Source organism: Schistocerca nitens, chromosome 4, assembly GCF_023898315.1.
Source record: "Schistocerca nitens isolate TAMUIC-IGC-003100 chromosome 4, iqSchNite1.1, whole genome shotgun sequence".
NCBI lineage: Eukaryota > Metazoa > Arthropoda > Insecta > Orthoptera > Acrididae > Schistocerca > Schistocerca nitens.
In genome coordinates this window covers 64,630,789-64,648,200 of record NC_064617.1, presented here as the reverse complement: position 1 = coordinate 64,648,200, position 17,412 = coordinate 64,630,789, and the positions used below count along the sequence as shown (strand labels likewise).

Sequence of the window (17,412 nt, the reverse complement as noted above, 5' to 3'; positions counted from 1 at the left end):
GAGTCGGGCTGAATGAGTTAGTGAGAAGGGGCACCTGGGAATAGGTGAGTATGAGCGACTTACAGCGATAGACTAGCGGTTGTGAGTGTTACAGTTAGGGGAGCTTGTGGGAGTCTGAAGTGGTCTCCATGTTAAAGATAGCGCGAATATGTTCGCATGCCGACGTTTTTGGGATAAAAAATGTAAAGGAGCTGAGGAAGGTAGAATGAGGCAGCTGGCACGCCACTTTTCAGTCAGACTCTTTTAAATAAGCAGGAACACATTCTGAATTTGTGTGCTCCGATAGGAGCGCTTTTCCGCTGGTTACTTTAGGATTGATAGTTACGGAGGAAGGTGTCGCTTCAGACTCACGACGTTGGCACAGCACGCATCCAGCCAAGAGTCATGCACATGCAGCAACCGGTGTCCTGAGTATCGCACCCAGTGAAATTTGCACCCAGAAAAGTCCGTTGGAGGATCTACTAGTTTCCCTCTCCGAGCTACGCAACTTTCCATGCAGGCAGGAGAACTAAGGGCCTATATGTGACGTTTTACTGATGAAGAGGTCTGAAGATGGTCGAACAACGACTGTAACTTCAAACTTTTTGCGATCGAAAGTGATCATAATTTATTTTCTGTCAGACGTAATCACAAAGTTTTGACTTACGACCGGATCTTCAGAAACTGCAGTCGAAAACTTAAAAACAACATTATAAAGCCGAATTTAAAACTATATCACTCATACTCGATCAAGAATGTTTAAAAAAGTACACAGCATACAACATTTTGTCCACACTCAAGGATCAGTCTATGGTATATCTAATGCACATTACATCTGCTGTCATGTTAACTAGTTCACATAATCTGTACATAGCTTCTCGTGGTACCACTAGCGCTACGTACCAGCGTCCTTTAAATGTGACTTCAAGAATTTTTATTACAATTATAAATCTACATACCACTGACACTCTTGCCAAGTGGAAGACATACAACCTTTATAAAAATGCATATTAAGACATACTTCAAAGGGACACAGTATGTGTTACAAAATAACCTACAGAATAACAAACGAAATTTTTAAGATGACAATGTACAACGCTTTCTGGTATTAGGACACAGTACGCATCACAAAACATGGAAAAGGGGGTATAAACCAGTGCAATATGCATATGTAAACGATCATTAACCAAAATAGCTTCGCTTTGCTGGTACTGCGAACGGCAGAAAGCAAGGGGAAACTACAGTACTTTTTCCCGAGGGCATTCAGATTTACTGTATGGTTAAATGATGATGACGTCTTCTTGGTTAAAATATTCTGGCGGTCCTCCATTCGGATCTCCGGGCGGGGGCCACTCAGGAGGAACAAAACTGGCGTTCTACGAATCGGAGCGTGGAATGGCAGATCACTTAATCCGGCAGGTACGTTAGAAAATTTAAAAAGGGAAATGGATAGGTTTAAGTTAGATATAGTGGGATTAGCGAAGTTCGATGGCAGGAGGAACAGGCATCTGGTCAGGCGAATACAGGGATATAAATATAAAAACAAATAGCGGGAATACAGGAGTAGGCTTAATAATGAATAAAAAATAGGAAAGCGGATAAAGTATTACGAACAGCATAGTGAAAGTATTAGTGTAGCCACGATAGACACGAAGCTCACGCTTACCACAATAGTACAAGTTTATACGTTACTTAGCTCCGCAGATAATGACGAGATTGAAAAAATGTATGATGACATAAGAGAAATTGTACAGATAGTTAACGGAGGCGAGAATTCAATAGTCATGGGGGGACTGGAATTTGATAGTAAGAAAGGGAAGAGAATGAAAAGTAGTAGGTTAATATTGACTGGGGGTAAGGAATGAAAGAGGAATCCACCTGCTAGAATTTTGCACAGAGCATAACTTGATCATCGCTAACGCTTGGTTTAAGAATCATGAAACGAGGCTGTATACGTGGAAGACACCTGGAGACACCGGAAGGTTCCAGAGTAATTATATAATGTAAGATAGAGATTTTGGAAACAGGTTTTAAATTGTGAGGCATTCCCAAGGGTAGATGTGAGCTCTGACCACAATTTATTGGTTATGAACTGTAAATTGAAACTGAAGAAAAGCACGAATTTAAGGAGATGGGACCTGGCTAAACTGAAAGAATCAGAGGTTGTAGAGAGTATCAGAGGGAGCAATAGGGAACGATTGACAAGAGCAGGAGAAAGGAATACAGTAAATGAAGAATGGGTAGCTTTGAGAGATGAAATAGTGAAGGCAGGAGAGGATGAAGTAGCTAAAAAGAGGAGGGCTAGTAGACATCCGTAGGTAACACAAGAGATATTGAATACAACTGATGAAAGGAGAAATATAACAATGCGCTGAATGAAGCAGGCGCGAAGAAATACAAACTACTCAAAAATGAGATCGACAGGAAGTGAAAAATGGCTAACTGGGAATGGCTAGAGCACAAATGTAAGGATGTAGAAGCATATATCACTAGGGGTAACATAATTGTTGCCTACAGGAAAAATGAAAGAGACCTTTGGAGAACAAAAAACCAACTGTATGAATATCAAGAGCTCAGGTGGAAAACCATTCATAAGCAAAGAAGAGAAAGCCGAAACATGGAAGAAGTATACAGAGGGTCTATACAAGGAAGATGCACTTGACAGCAATATTATGTAAAAGGAAGAGGACGTAGAGGAAGATGAAAAGGGAGATATGATGCTGCGTGAAGAATTTGACACGGCTTTGAAAGATCTAAGTCGAAACAGGGCCCTGGGAGTAGACAACATTCCGTTAGAACTACTTATAGCCTTGGGAGAGCCAGCCATGACAAAACTCGCACCTGGAGAGCAAGACATATGAGACAGGCGAAATATTTCAAGAAGAATATAGTAACTGCAATTTCCAAAGGAAGCAGGTGCTGACAGGTGTGAAAATTACCGAAATATCAGTTTAATAAGGTACGGTTGCAAAATACTAACGTGAATTTTTTACAGACGAATGGAAGATGACCTCGGGGAAGATTAGTTTGGATTCAGTAGAAATGTTGGAACACGTGCGGCAATAGTAACCCTACGACTTATCTTAGAAGATAGATTAAAGAAAGGCTAATCTATGCATGTAGACTACGTTTATAGCATTTGTAGACTTAGAGAAAGCTTTTGACAGTGTTGACTGAATATTCTCTTTCAAATTGTTATTGTGACAGGTATAAAATACAGGGAGCGAAACGCTATTTACAATTTATACAGAAACCAGATGGCAGTCGAGGGGCACGAAAAGGCAGCAGTGGTTGAGAAGGTAGTAACACAGAGTTGTAGCTTGTCCCTGATGTTATTCAATCTGTATATTGGTTAAGCAGTAAAGGAAACAAAAGACAAATTTGGAGTAGGAATTAAAGTCCCGGAGAAGAAACTAAAAACTTCGAGGTTTGCAGATGATACTGTAATTCTGTCAGGGACAGAAAAGTGCTGTTGAACGGAATGGACAGTGTCTTGAAAGGAGGATATAAGATTAACATCAACAAAAGCAAAATGCGGATGGTGGAATGTAGTCGAATTAAATCAGATGACGCTGATGGAATTAGATTCGGAAATGAGATACTTTAAGTGGTAAATGAGTTTTTCTATTTGGGAAGCAAAATAACGCATGGTGGTCAAAATAGGGACGATATATAATGTAGATTAGCAATGGTAGGAAAAGTGTTTCTCAAGAAGAGAAACTTGTTGACATCGAGTACAGCTTTAAGTGTCAGGAAGTCGATGTTGAAAGTATTTGTATGGAGTGTAGTCATGTATGGAAGTGAAGCATGGACGATAAACAGTTTAGACGAGAAGTCAATAGAAGCTTTTGAAATGTGGTGCTACCGTCGAATGCTGAATATTAGACTCTTAGATCACGTAGCTAATTGAGAAGAAAAAGAATATGTAGCACAGCTTGACTAGAAGGAGGCATCAGTTGGTAAGACACGTTCTGAGGCATGAAGGGGTCACTAATCCATTGTTAGAGGGAAACGTCGAGGTAAAAACCCGTAGAGGGATACCAAGAGATGAAAACACTAAGCACATTCAAAAGGATGTGGATTGCAGTAGTTAGTCGGAGATGAAGAGGCTTGCACAGGATACAGTAGCGTGAAGAGTTGCAACAAACCGGTCTCTGGACTAAAGACCACAACAACAACAACAAGGAAACCTGGGCGATTATGTCATTGTGTGCAGTTTTGATTTATTCGCAGCAGCCACTCGCGTTTGCCCCCTCCATTGCAACACTTCCCACGTGCACTAAGCTGCAGTTTGGTGCGGCATGTTGTCCTGTGGAACAATGCTGAAATTTGTTTACTTTCATTTCTTACAGTTGCTAGGTCAATATTTTGTCTGTTATTACTATTGCATGTTGAGTGCTACTGAACATTGTGAGACAAGTTTTGTCAAATATTGTTCAGTGGAAATGTTCGACGCTGCTCTCTTGGCCAATGAATTGCCGTAGAAGGTCAGTCGAGACAAATGCCTTGCGTGTTACGCACGTACACCGTCCATACTTGCATGTGGTAATATTCCCATAGAACTCGTTGTTGTTGAGAAGACGCCTGTCACCGCAAAGTGAAAGGAAATCAGCGTCGGTTAGACCGTCCGTAAAGCAGCAGTCTCTGACGCTGCAGCAGCACTTGGGAGTACAGCCTTCTTTCGTGAGTTATTTTTACCAACTCCAAGTCGACACGCAAGTCGCCGAAGTGGCGTCAACTCGAAAGACTTCACCAGGCGAATGGTCTACCCGACGGGAGGCCATAGCCACACGGCATTTCCACACCAACTCCAAGCGCGAGAAACTTATTTCCAGATATCTATTTCGTCACTAGTTTAATTCCAAAATTTCTGGCGTGATTATTTGCTGACTAGGCATTGTCGAGCCTTTCGAAAACTGTGTCTTTAGTGTTATAATTATTATTTTTTTATCCAGGACAGACGGAACAGTTAATTACAACTTTAGAAGATATCTAAAATATACACTGCTGGCAACCGTAAATGCAACACCCTGAAGGAAGCATCCGAATCAAGTGAAATTTACACCATGAGTTTGCAGCGATGAGATATGCAACTGATTAGAATTTCAGCGCAGACGCACATCACGCGCGCCTGTGGCGCCACCTCATAGCGCCATTTAAGGCTTGGCGATTTCGACGAGTGTACGTTCGGCACGTGTGTTTACCTTTTGGTTGTTTCACAAGACGATCAGTTATGCCTCGTAGACAACAGCGAACATCTTTTGATCAAGTATCCGATTTCGACAGAGGAAGGATAGTGGCTTACCGAGATTGTGGATTATCATACAGAGAAATCGCTAGTCGTGTTGGACGAAACCAAACAACTGTAATGCGGATATGTGACTGTTGGATGCAGGAGGGTACGACGGACCGACGTGGTCGATCGCATTCACCTCGGTGCACCACAGCACGTGCTGATAGGCAAATTGTGCGCATGGCAGTGACGGATCACTCAGTGACATCCCGAACCATAGCACAGCACATTGCGTCTGTAACGCATCATCCAGTGTCTGCGCGTACCATTCGACGCCGTTTACAGCAGAGTGGTCTGTCCGCAAGACGTCCATTGCTTCGTCTACCATTGACGCAGAACCACAGACGTCTCCGTCGCCAATGGTGTGATGACAGACGGATGTGGACGGCAGAATGGAATGACGTTGTCTTTACTGACGAGGCACGCTTCTGTCTGCAGCACCACGATGGTCGGATTCGAGTGTGGAGACACCGTGGAGAGAGGATGCTGGACAGCTGCATTATGCACCGCCACACTGGTCTTGCACCGGGTATTATGGTATGGGGCGGTATTGGATATTACTCTCGCACGCCTCTAGTACGCATTGCCGGTACTTTAAATAGCCGGCGCTACATATCCGAGGTGCTGGAGCCAGTTGTCCTTCCTTACCTTCAGGGCTCGGCCACAGCCATATTTCAACAGGATAATGCGGGACCACACGTGGCACGCATTATCAAAAGGTTCTTCGTCAATAACCAGATTGAATTGCTTCCCTGGCCGGCTCGCTCTCCGGATCTTTCGCCGATAGAAAACATGTGGTCCATGGTTGCTCAACGAGTGACCCAGATTACATCCCCAGCTGCCACACCAGATGATCTTTGGCAACGTGTGGAAGCTGCTTGGGCTGCTGTACCCCAGGATCACATCCAACGTCTCTTTGACTCAATGCCGAGACGTGTGGCAGCGGTGATCTCCAACAATGGCGGCTACTCTGGCTACTGATTCTGGCAGGAACCACATGTCACAGACGTCTGTAAACGTAATCATTTGATACTTGGTCAACATGTTACCTACACAATAAATTTTGTTGTGCTACCTCTTGTCTTTCTTGGTGTTGCATTTACGGTGGCCAGCAGTGTATATGCACAAGTCTTTGCAAGCGTCAAATTGTTTTTGGGGCACAAAATTCGTCAGTCGAAGATTGCTGGAGCATTTGCTGAAACCAGGTGCTCCAGCGTGCAGGCTTCAGCCGACCTCGTGCAGACAAACAGGCTTTCAGCATCTTGAAGTTCCCCGCATTCGCAGAGAGCATCTTCAGTAACATAACATCACTGCTTCAAGTTTTGTTTGCTCCGCGTCACTCCAGTTCGCTGTCCGTTCGAGCGGTAGGTTGATGATGTAATGGTTTCAGTTGTTCGAACAAGGCTCTTTCTTGTCTTCAACTTAGGACGTGAGGCTTAGCTTGGAAACGTGGGATGCCTAGAATCATTTCTCGTTTTTCCTTCTCAATGTCTGACGGTGTTCTTCGTCTGATGTCAGGGGTAGTAGACTTTGTCACTTGAGTTGGTCACAATGCGATCGGTCTCTTTTAAGAGCGGCGCCAACGTACCTTGTGTGAGCGGAGCTGCCAGTCTAGTGCAGTATATTCTGACGTAGAGAATCATAGAGATAGAGCAGACGTACGTAGAACGTTTGCTCCAGCTTACCACACGCTGTTAGTGATCTTGCGGTAGTATTATTTCGGCTGCAGACTTTGAGATTCGGTGTTCTCGCAATGGTCTCTTTTTCTCCGAGATATGTGGAGGTGTCCCAGTGTTTTAGTATCTTTTTCCTCCAAGTTACTTCCAAGTTTTTCCTACCTTGCCTATTTCACATGTAAAACGCTTTCTATCTCCTCAAACGTTCCTCCTTGGGCTGCATCTAATGTGGCGTCAGCATAAATAAAAGGTCTTGTGCCTGTTCTGTCAGGTTGTTCATTGGTCAGGACATTCATTTAATTTTTTATTTATTCTTCATAATTACGACCTATTAACTGAAAAGCTAAAATTAGTCATACAAATCATATTTCACTGAATGGTAATAAATTATATATTAATTATCTGATTCTGATTCTTAATTAAATTATGTATCTAAATAAAAAACTAGTACTTCTACTACTACGAAACTACATTAAACATTTAACAAATTGTCCAGCTACTAATCTACCACAAATTCTGCGGAATTTGTTCTCTCTTTGTTCATTTACTGTGGTGGATTGAACATGTGATAGCTGTCTCGGCTACTGGATCCGCCCTCATACTACCCCAATCAACAGCCATAGTCTACTTGATTCCATGGGTGTTAGGCAGAACGTCAGCAGCATTTCCACGATTGTAAGTAATTGGTAAGACCAACAACAATAGTGAGTCTCCAGTGTCGATAGGGACTATGATATCTGTGTTAGAACGCAGAACGAGGTTGCGAGACCTTTTGGTAGGCCCGCCCAGTTCGTCTGACAAGCAGGTTTAAGGCGCTGTCTGTGGCTGATACAGATGCTTTCAGTCCCTTTCCCTTTTTAGAGAAAGACTCTCAGCCTGTAAGATCCGGGTAGTCACAGACTGGCATTGTTGGTGTGGTGTCACCGCCAGACACCACACTTGCTAGGTGGTAGCTTTAAATCGGCCGCGGTCCATTAGTACATGTCGGACCCGCGTGTCGCCACTGGCAGTGATCGCAGACCGAGCGCCACCACACGGCAGGTCTCGAGAGACGGACTAGCACTCACCCCAGTTGTACGACGACTTTGCTAGCGACTACACTGACGAAGCCTTTCTCTCATTTGCCGAGAGACAGTTAGAATAGCCTTCAGCTAAGTCCATGGCTACGACCTAGCAAGGCGCAATTAGCCTTAGATAGCTTGTATCTAAAGAGTCTCACTTGTATCGCCACAATCTCCAGATGTCTCATCAAGAACGATGTATACAAAGGATGGATTAAAAGTTAAGTATTCCAGGAGCTACGTACTTTTCTTTATAGCATTCATTACGTATCCTGTTTCAGACCTCACTCCATCCTTCGTGAGTTAGCGCGTGCATCTTGGCCGCCTCTTTCAATTAGTGTGCGTAGTGTTGGCAAGTCTGCCGGCACTACAGTTGGTAGTTGGAAGCTCCAACGGTAGCGCGTAATAGAGACGTGGCTGCCAAGAAGCGAAAGAAAACCCCTGTGTAATCTGTGTGCATAAAGGGGGATTTATCAGCGATATGAACGGCTCCTTCGGATGTTATGAAGAGCAAAATGTGGAGCCAACCGCAGGTGGTGGCTCATGTCGGTACTAATGATGTGTGCTGCTTTGGATCGGAGGAGATTCTCTGGTTCCGCGCGACTAAGTGAACTGGTAAAGATTACCGGTCTTGCTCGATAGATGAAGGCAGAGCTCGCCATCTGTGGCATCATCGACAGGAACGACTACGGACCTTTAGCAGGGGACGAAGGAAGGATCCGAACCAAAGTCTCAAACGATTCTGCAACCGTTTAGGCTACAGATTTCTCGACTTGCCCCGTAGGGAAAGGGCGTCCATGCGCTAGTTTGAAGGGGGGGAGGGGGACAGAACTGCGGATACAGAGACAATTTGGCAGAAGAATACCGACCTGTAAGGAGCCATACAAAAGTTCCAGTTCCTACCATGTGAACCACATGCCTAATAACGACTTTCAGATCAGTTTCTTGAATGAAAAACAGCCGACCACACTACATTTATTTTCCTTTCCCCGGGAGCAACGGCGGGGGAGGTAGTGGGGGAGACGCTCGTGGGACCCCCATTGTCCCCTGTCATGGGCGTCCATGCCATAGGGTTGTGGAGAATCGGGTTCTGCTTAGTAGGTCCGGAGTCCATTACACAGAGCAAGCGGCTGCACTGTTAGTGGGTACTATATGAGGCAGTCTGCCCGGTCTCTTTTAGATCAGATGGTCTTGGGAAAAAACGAAAATAGTTTGTCTCAAAGGTTTCAGGGCAAACACAGCACAAGGATTGACATATGAACAATAGATATTATAGTAGTAAACTGCTGCAGCTGATTTGAGAAAGGATGGGAGCTCTACGAGGTAATAGGAAGCACTGAAGCACAAATCGTTAAAGGCAGTGAAAGGTGGCTGAAGCTGGAGATGAGTTCAGCCGAAATTTTCACAAGGGACCTATTGCAGTTCAGAAAGGATAGAGTAAATACATTTCGTGGTGGCGTGATCTTTGCTGTTCTGGTTCTGAACACTATGGGACTTAACATCTGTGGTCATCAGTCCACTAGAACTTAGAACTACTTAAACCTAACTAACCTAAGGACATCACACACATCCATGCCAGAGGCAGGATTCGAACCTGCGACCGTAGCAGTCCCGCGGTTCCGGACTGAGCGCCCAGAACCGCTAGACCACCGCGGCCGGCTGACCTTTGCTGTCAGAAGTAGTTTACCTGGTAGCAAAACTGAAGCAGATAGTTCCTGCGAGTTAGTACAGATAGAGGTTATACTTGTAAACCAGAATAAATTAATAACTGGTTCGTTTTACCGACCTCCCGACTCAGGTGATACAGTTGATGAGCAGTTCAAAAAAGACTTGAGTTTATTTCAAATAGGTACCAACTCAAAAAATTATGCATGATGGTGACTTAAATCGTTGGCGAAAATACATGTTTAAAATCGGCGGTAGGCATGAAAGGTGGTCCGAAATCGTACTACAAGCTTTCTTCGAAAATTATTTTCAACAATTAATTCAGGAGTCCTTTCGAAGTGTACACGGTTGCGATAACATACTCTTCCTCTTAGCAACAAATGATACGTAAATGTATTCGTGATTGCGAATATGGCTAACCAAAGGTACTTTGCATCGTAATTCGGAATGACACATTCACTGCAATATCGTACGAATAATACCGACAAAATATTGAACATTATAACGGATAGAGGGATTAGTGACAATATGGTCACTGAATACTGGATACTGAATACCGTACCACCCATTCCACCGAAATAGACGCAAAATACATCTATTTTAAAAAACAGACAGAAGCTCGCTTGTCGCCTTCCTAACAGACAGCCTCAACTCCTTCTGAACTGTTATACCAGATGTGGCTTATATTCAAAAAAATAGTATCTTCAGCAATAGACATGTTTATAGCAAACAAATTAATAATGGATTGAACCGGATGTCTGTGGTACACAAAACAGGCCAGAGCACTGGTTAAAAAAATTAAAAAAATAATAAAATAAAGAAAAGGAAGACTAACAAAAAGCTTGACACATTTCAAACAACGGAAAGTCAACAAGATTGTCAAAGTCTTATATAATTTCGAACTATAGCATGAACGTCAGTGCGAGACGCCTTTAATAACTTCCACAACGAAACTTTGTCTCGAAATCTGGTAGAAAATCCAAAGAGATTCTGGTCATAAGTGAAGCACACCACCGGTAGGACACAATACCTTCACTGCGCGATAGCGAGGGAAATGTTACCGATAACAGTGCCTCAAAAGCACAAAAGCCACTAAATGCAGTTTTCTGAAATTCCTTCACCAAACGAGACGAAGTACATATTCCAATATTCGAATCAAGACCTGCTGCCAACATAAATAACTTAGAGGAAGATGTCCTCGGTATATCAAAGCAGCTTTAAATGTTTGATAAAGGCGTAGCCTATGATCCAGATTGTATGCCTTTCAGATTTCTTTCAGAGTATTTTGTCATTATAACTCTGTACTTCACAATCACATAGAACTTCTCGCTCGACGGAAAATGCGTACTTATATACTGGAAAGTTGCACAGGTCACAACAATAATCAAGGAAGGCAGTAATCCGATAAACTACAGACCCACATCACTGACGTCGATTTGCAGTTGGATATTAGAACATATACTGTGTTCGAAGATTATGAATTACCTCGTGGTAAATGATCAGCTGACTAACAGTTAGGAAGGATTTAGAAAATATTGTTCCTGAGAAACACAACTAGCTCTTTATCCGCATGAAGTAATTAGCGTTGTCGGCAAAGGATCTCAAATTGATTCCATGGCTGGTAGACTTCCAAAAGGCTTTTGACACTGATCCTCACAAATTGGCTTATAATCAAACTGCGTGACTAGGCAGTGTCATCTCAGTTGCCCTCTGGATTTCTGATTTCCTGTTGGAAAGTGATCGAGTAAAACCACAAAGTAGTGTTACAGGCCATCTGCTGTTTCTAATCTGTATAAACGGTTTCGGGGACAATCTGAGCAGCCCTCATAGATTATTGGCAGATGACGATGTCATTTAACGCCCAGTAATAACAAGTGAAAATCAAAAAAAATTACAAAACGATTTATACAAGTTATTTCTATACTGCGAAAAGTGGCAGTCGAACTTAAATAATGAAAAGTTTTGGGCTATCCACTACGTGAGTGCTAAATGGAATCCATTAAGTTATAGTTACATGACACACACAAATATGAAAACTGTCAATTTGACTAAGTGCTCAGAAGTTACAATTACGTACAGCTTAAACTGGAACGATCACGTAGATAATGTTAGAGGCGTGATTACGAGAGGGCAAGGGGATTCATGTAACTCCCAACCCCCACACGTCTATGAAGAATCTGAAGATTTTTTTTTCGGTGCCACGTCGCTCACGTAAAATAATATCAGTAATTATTTCTGATGAACATAAGATTAAATTTTGCGTGTTGAAGATGTACACTGACTGTTCGATCGCGAATGTCCATAAGTTGTCGAAGCTAAGTTGATCTCCGGATCGCTCCATGTTAAAAGGAACATGTCGGTACTCCTTGTGTCGAGTACCGTATGCCGGCCGCGGTGGTCTTGCGGTTCTAGGCGCTCAGTCCGGAACCGCGCGACTGCTACGGTCGCAGGTTCGAATCCTGCCTCGGGCATGGATGTTTGTGATGTCCTTAGGTTAGTTAGGTTTAAGTAGTTCTACGTTCTAGGGGACTGATGACCACAGATGTTAAGTCCCATAGTGCTCAGAGCCATTTGACTACCGTATGTTCAAGACTACTACCAACTCTAATGATCTAACACCTATAACACCACAGCAGCACGCAAACTCGTGTAGTGTGTGTCAACTGATAAATGAAGAACGTACGAATGAGTGCGAACACGAAAAACTATGATTTTCTTTCACAAAACCTTATTACTTCTGTCTGCAATTTATACCGTAATTGCCAATGATATGCGCACAAACATGCCTAAAGTGTCATCATTGTATAACAGGCAGATAAAATTCTCCTACACCTCTCATCAATGTGCGGGAAAAGTCCTCCTTTCTACGTACTCTGCACCTAATACTCCATCGAGATCGTAGCTTAACTTACAAGGGAAACCCCCCATTGCATCCTCTCAGATTTAGTGGTAAGACGACCCAGTGGCTAGCCCTTCAAAGACTGAACACAGGTCAGATATAAACGAGGACGAAGGTTGTTGGTTTCGGGAAGGAGACCAGACAGCGTGGTCATCGGTCTCATCGGATTAGGGAAGGATGGGGAAGGAAGTCGGCCATGCCCTTTCAGAGGAACCATCCCGGCATTTGCCTGGAGTGATTTATGGAAATCACGGAAAACCTAAATCAGGATGGCCGGACGCGGGATTGAACCGTCGTCCTCCCGAATGCGAGTCCAGTGTCTAACCACTGCGCCACCCCGCTCGGTTAGGACGAAGGTGAACCACCCAAGCTTAACGAGATCGAATGAAGTGAACGAGCCGCGGCGACGTGTTTAAGTGGTCATGGTGTTTTACTGAAGAAGGCACTAGCTAGGTTCAAAACTCCCTGTGCGATTTATTTTTTTCCCTAACATTATGAACTATCGGTCCGGTGATTGAAAAGTTTGTTCTCTTCCCGCACTCTTGGCAGCTGTCAAAAAAAAAAAAAAAAAAAAAAAAAAGGTTCAAATGGCTCTAAGAGCTATGGGACTTAACATCTCAGGTCATCAGTCCCCTAGAACTTAGAACTACTTAAACCTAAGGACATCACACACATCCACGCCCGAGGCAGGATTAGAACCTACGACCGTAGCGTTGGCAGCTGTCATACTATGCATTGGTTATACCGTTATATAATGTGAGTCATGTTGTAAGCATACATTACCGTCACTAGTAAATGTGATGAGTAGTGAGAGTAGCCTAGATACCGCATAGACGTCTCAGAAAAACGAAAACAACAAAAAAATGGCTCTGAGCACTATGGGACTCAACTGCTGAGGTCATCAGTCCCCTAGAACTTAGAACTAGTTAAACCTAACTAACCTAAGGACATCACAAACATCCATGCCCGAGGCAGGATTCGAAACTGCGACCGCAGCGGTCTTGCGGTTCCAGATTGCAGCGCCTTTAACCGCACGGCCACTTCGGCCGGCGAAAACAACAAATAAACTATGTTACAACAAACGAATTAAAGAGTTGAGACTTCCAAAACGGAACGCAATTTCAAAAACGTTAAAAACGTATGTTTTGACAGACCACAGAGAAACTGTGTAATTGTGAGAAACCGGACGTATTTTTCGGTGGAGGATTCGGTTGTCTCGTCGTCTTGTCATGAAACATTTACGAGTTCCATTCGAAGCCCACTTCCCTTCGACTGCTAACAGCGTAGTTGTGAAGGATCAACTTTCCTTATAGACCCCTTCCTTACAACGCGATGTTGCAAACGGACATTAGACCACGACACAGACACAAATTTGAATACAGCGAACAGCGAAAGAAAAAAAGAAAGAAAAACAACTTGGGATGAGGGAGGAATCAACACGGTTCGCCCGTTTAGCAGTGCAACACCGCTACCACTTAACCACAACGCCAATGCAGCTTTAGGCTCCTCTATATTGCACTCCATGTACTTGGACAGTTCAGTCTGTTTTTCTCTTTTCTTCACAGATCAGTACACCATCTTAATATTTTCATGCTTTATCAGTGACCATTTTTTGAGGTGATGTCAACTGTGCCCTCTTACCACTAAATCTGTGGGGGGTGGGGGGGGGGGGGGGGTGTGAACCGTGATTTATTTTCGAAGAATATTCTTAAGAATTTATTTTATTTACTAGCGATTCATCATTAACACATTTAATCACACTATGTAAGCGTGGAAGTAGTTGCCAGGGAGTACTGATGAAATCATAATGGGAGTTTTATTCACTTTAATAGTGCCTAAAAGCATTTCTTAAAAGAAACTGATTTAAAATTATAATCAGAAAGCACCCTCTAAATATCAAGTTACAATTTATTCAGAGGCAGAAAGAAACAAGTTTTGACTGTATGAGTTTTCGGACAGAGAACCTTGCCGCTACCTTTTGACACGGCCCTAATTACGACCGCTCACAACAGCCTCTGAAGGACTACACTAGTGCAAATCTGAAAGACTCCAGATCACCTTAAACTAAAAGTTGTAACAATTTACACAAGCACACAAACTGTGCACCCCCGTAGGATGGATGGAAATGGTACAAAACACTAAAAATTAAAATATTAACTTTGCCACCGAAGGTGCAACTTGATTTTAACGTCTAAGAAAAGTCTTACGTTGAAAGGGTGGCAACTTTATGTACTAAAATGATCATGTAAATAAAAGCCTATAAAATGCAATCTTGTATAAAATTCTCCAAGGTTGGCCAAACAAGTTAAGATGCTCTACAGTACACAGATACCGCCTCTCGAGATGATAGACAAGATCAAAACATATTTCAGGAATTAGGCCGTTACACTCCAAGCAATAAATACGTTAACACAACAAATCCGACAAACATGACAGAGACAGCTCCGAACGACAGACAGACACTAACTGCCTAACAAATGCGGACGAGAGGCAGACTAGCAAGCTGGGGACGAGAGACTGACCAAGAACACAGGTAGAATTTAACAAGAGTAAATCACACAACTTATTACCAATCACTTCTAATAAACTTCGATTTCTCGAGAAGATCTGGCGCAGCACCCCCAAATCGCTCTCCTGAACCGCCCGCTGCCAGCCGCTTCAACGGACGCAGGAAGGCGCGCCGATCTCTCGCCTCACGGCGTCGCAGCTCGCACCGGCCAGCCCGATGTCGTGGGTTGACTCGTGTTACTCTCGTGTCGACCGCGAAGTCACTACTACTCGCTACACGACGCGGCCCACTGGACACACGTGGCGACCTCACGTGCGCCGACGCTGAAGACGGATAAGTCATCTTGTGTCTCAGTGCGCGACCAACCAACCGATCGATGCAACCGCCAGTGACGATTGCCTGAGCAAACTCGAGCAGACTGGTCTAACGCGCAGACTCAGATGCAGGAACTAACAAGGACACCTCCCCATCCCACCCCCCTCAGATTTAGTTATAAGTTGGCACAGTGGATAGGCCTTGGGAAACTGAACACAGATCAATCGAGAAAACAGGAAGAAGTTGTGTGGAACTATGAAAAAAATAAGCAAAATATACAAACTGAGTAGTCCATGCGCAAGATAGGCAACATCAAGGATATTGTGGGCACAGTAGCGCCGGGGTCCCGTGGTTAGCGTGAGCAGCTGCGGAACGAAAGGTCCTTGGTTCAAGTCTCCCCTCGAGTGAAAATTTTTACTTTCTTTATTTTCGCAAAGTTATGATCTGTCCGTTCGTTCATTGACGTCTCTGTTCACTGTAATAAGTTTAGTGTCCGTGTTTTGCGACCGCACTGCAAAACCGTGCGATTAGTAGACCAAAGGACGTGCCTCTCCAATGGGAACCGAAAACATTTGATCGCAAGGTCATATGTCAACCGATTCCTCCACAGGAAAACACCTCTGGTATATTCTATACGACACTGGTGACGGCGCCGGCCGCAGTGGCCATGCGGTTCTAGGCGCTTCAGTCTGGAGCCGCGCGACCGCTACGGTCGCAGGTTCGAATCCTGCCTCGGGCATGGATGTGTGTGATGTCCTTAGGTTAGTTAGGTTTAAATAGTTCTAAGTTCTAGGGGACTGATGACCACAGATGTTAAGTCCCATAGTGCTCAGAGCCATTTGAACCATTTTTGAACTGGTGACGGCACATGACAGGAATATGTTGTCGACCCACCTAACTTGTACACTTGGCGAATGGGTGAAAAGATTCTTCTACCTTGCCCAATTTAGGTTTTCTTGTGGATGTCATAATCACTCCCAAAAAAGTGATGAAAACATAAGAGTTTGTCACATAAACTGCAACAAATAAATTCAACAGTTTCACAGTCGCACAGTTTTCCCTATGATCTGTCAAAACATATGTTTTTAACGTTTTCAAAATATTCCGTGTGTAGACTGTCAAATCCTGCATATGTCCAAGCAAATCTGAACATGTCCTGGAATTTTGGAGAGTGAAGTTGATTATGTATGAGTACCTGAACTTTGATAATTGTCTCAAAATAAAAAATTAAACTTTTCACTCGAGGGAAGACTTAAAGCAAGGACCTTTCGTTCCGCAGCTGCTCACGCTAGCCACGGGACCATGGCGCTACTGAACCCACGATGTCCTTGATGCTGCCTATCTTGCGCATGGACTACTCAGTTTGTATATTTTGCTTATTTTTTTCATAGTTCCACACAACTTCTTCCTGTTTTCTCGATTGATCTGCGTTCACGTTTTCAAGGCCTATCCACTGTGCCAACTTATAACTAAATCTGAGGGGGGTGCGATGGGGAGATTCCCTTGGAAGGCCCGACCGGGCGACCACTCGCTGAGTGGAAAGACTCTCATTTTGCCGGCTTTAAAGGTTGATCCGAATGACAGACAGACACTAACTGCGTAACAAATGCGGACGAAGGACAGACTAGCAAATTAGGGATACTGACCCCAGACTGACTCACTGGCGAGTTTTTTTTTTTTTATTGAATTTCAATTCCCCCCGAAGGGAGCGGGCTGGCAGCAGCGTAGTATGCCGCTCTTCAGCCTACAGACTGTGTTAGAAAGATGAAGAGAATAAATAATAAAAACAGGCGATAAAATCGGAGACATGGCGAAAAGAAATCGTGGAACTTAAAACAAAGAACAGAGGGATGATGACGCTAAGAAAATACATACAAAGCAGACAGGTAAAACAATAGACAGACAATTAAAAAAACACGGCGACAGTCTGGTTTCTGTTCGCAAAAGACATAAAATTCACACCCAGCGACAGCATGGTTTCTGTTCGCAGCACGAGAAAGACGAACAACACTGAA

The 17,412-nt window shown here is 43.7% G+C and overlaps 1 protein-coding gene across 1 annotated transcript in view; it reads left to right on the top strand.

The window, feature by feature from the left end:
• LOC126252121 (arylsulfatase B-like) overlaps window positions 1-17,412 on the top strand; it is a 366,034-nt gene that overhangs the window by 261,123 nt on the left and 87,499 nt on the right. The window lies entirely within an intron of this gene.